General features: G+C 34.1%; 1 long non-coding RNA gene across 1 annotated transcript; it reads left to right on the forward strand.

Moving 5' to 3' along the window:
• The first annotated feature begins 941 nt into the window (after positions 1 to 941).
• Positions 942 to 2,231, forward strand: LOC138857166 (uncharacterized). The gene is made up of 3 exons (XR_011396181.1): positions 942 to 1,404; positions 1,468 to 1,502; positions 1,641 to 2,231. It is a non-coding gene; the product is annotated as an uncharacterized lncRNA (long non-coding RNA).
• The last annotated feature ends 350 nt before the right edge of the window (positions 2,232 to 2,581 follow it).

Here is a 2,581-nt window from a genome sequence, read left to right on the forward strand (position 1 = left end):
AATTCAGATACTCAGATAGCAAAATGTAAAAATTATCGAAGAATTTCAAAATTTAAGAATTTGTTCAGTACTTTTATTTGTAAATGTAAATCAGAACCCTTTTGATAATTGTACTATCAAAATATTAAACGATAAATCAGCACAATATGAAACAATTCATGAAAACGCACCACTCCAAATCTTAGAAAACGGTCACCTTTTGACAGATTATAGAGCATTCTTGGAATAATATGCCTATATCTGACCCTAAATTAATTAATTTTTCGGAATCCACGAACATTGTTGGCATTACATAACCAGCACAGCGAAAAAATTGAAGTACTCCGTATTCTTTCTTCAAAATCAAACTACAAGTTCAGTAACATACAAGAACTTTTAACGTTCTTAATTCCTGTCTAAGAAAATCCTGTGCAGTACACCACTATATGATAAAACCTATATATATGATAAAAGGTTTCTTACCTTTGTAGCTACTATTTATGGTTTAGTACACCTCTGTAAATATTGCCAAAATGTTAGAATGCTGAACAGACAAAGACAAATCGATGGCTTAGTTGAGATCAAAATGAACCGTCTACAACAACAGCAATTAGCAGCAAAGTAGCGAAATAACCTAAATAAATATCACACTTAATAGCTTAAACACAATAGGGGCGAAGACGAATATTCTTCGTACTCGGCGACGCCGGATATTCGCCGAATGTTGCCGCCATGTAAAACACAATACGGACGATTTTCGTCGCAGCTAGTGTATATTCCGCGCTCAAAAATATCACAATAAATGCCGAGACCAAACATAAACCATCTTAATATTGCCAACGCAGACATTTTCTTAATTTTTTTTTGAAAATCCCTAAGATTCTTACTTAAAATAATCTTTCTTTGATATGGTGATGCCGTTTTTGCGAAATAGCCCTATCTCAAAAATCGTCATGGTGGGCGAAATTCGGCGCCATCGCGTATTGTGTCCATTTTCTCATACAATCGTGTGTTCTTGTCATTGACGGCGGAGCCGAGTACCACGTATATTCGTCGACGCCCGTATTGTGTTTAAGCTATAACCTAAACAAACAATAAAATTCCCGCATCATAAATGCAGCAGACAGAATTAGATAAGAAATAAGCTGATAAATGTAACAAACTATCTTAGTTTTAGCAAGTAAGCAAAGATTCTCATAGATATAAATATCAGTATGATTATAAAAGGTAGTCAGTAAAAATATATTAATAAAACAGGCAACACCAAACTAAGTGGACTGCCCATTAGATAATCTTTTACTCACAACAAACTAACCGTTTATTAACTCGCGCCTCTAGCGCCACCTCTGACATCATCATCCCAATTGGAAAGTTATCGCACTTTTGGTAGTTTTCTACATAACCATTACATGGGGAGTAGGCGAGGTAATAATCTGATTTTACCCATTTCTGCAGTAAATGAAAACGTGCTAAAAATTATACTTTCAGCAAGTTTGATTAATGTAGCTTTAGCGGTTTAGAAGGTATGTACTTTAAATAATTTAGGAGGCGGGGCCAGGCTCACTTAAAAAAAATTTAAGTACACTAATGTCCTTCACTACTACGATCCCCTGTACAAAACTTTGTATCTAAATTAAGTACTTAGTTATGACACTTTATAGGTTTCTCTTTAGGTGCGTTTTGTGGACTTGGCAGGTTTCTAATTACACCCATCTGCAATACTAACCTCCCTTGGGTGCCAAGGAATATATGTGGCAAATTTCATCAAGATATCTCAATTTTTACTCAAGTTATCGATTGCACGGGCAGACAACCGACGGACAGACACTCGGAATTCAACTCCTCTCATCATCCTGATCATGTTTATGTATATAACCCTATATATATATATATAGATTATATTTAGATCATACAAACTACCGTTAGGTGAATAAACTATTATACTCTGTAGCAACATGTTGGGAGAGTGCAAAAAGTTTTCGCTTTATAAAAGTAGATTTTGAAAAATATACGTTTTGATAAAAATAGTATCGTGGAAAATATGTAGAACACGTAACTTGTTTTACTCTCGCAATGTATTGCACAGAATACAATAGTTTTGTTCACCTAACCATTGTTTGTAATATCTAAAGCTAATCGAGATAGATATACTTATATATATCGAAATGTCTGTGCGTTCGTCTGTCTGATCGTGTATACGTTAAGTTAACCTTTTACGGCTCCAAATTTTGAATTCTGTTAATTTTATACTTGATGGGTTGTAACGAAATTAATAATATTTCTTTTTAATTATCCATTTAATTTTACAAAAAAACCTTTCTTTGCAGAAATGCAATATGCCACCAGTAGTGCTATTTGAATACAGCTAAACTTAAGAAGTATGAAAGTTTTTTAAATAATTATTTTGTTTATTATAACACAAATTACTCCAGTTAATTTCACAACTTGTTTTTGTATAATCTTTTCGGCCGGAAATTTGCACCTTATTCGTTAATCCACCAAAACCTGACAGCGTCCATATTGGTCCAACCTCACATCCTTCGGGGGAACGTGCTGAGGGGGCCTTTTCTCCTTTTATTTTCAATGAGACATTCAACATCAC

This window comes from Bactrocera oleae, chromosome 4, assembly GCF_042242935.1.
Source record: "Bactrocera oleae isolate idBacOlea1 chromosome 4, idBacOlea1, whole genome shotgun sequence".
NCBI lineage: Eukaryota > Metazoa > Arthropoda > Insecta > Diptera > Tephritidae > Bactrocera > Bactrocera oleae.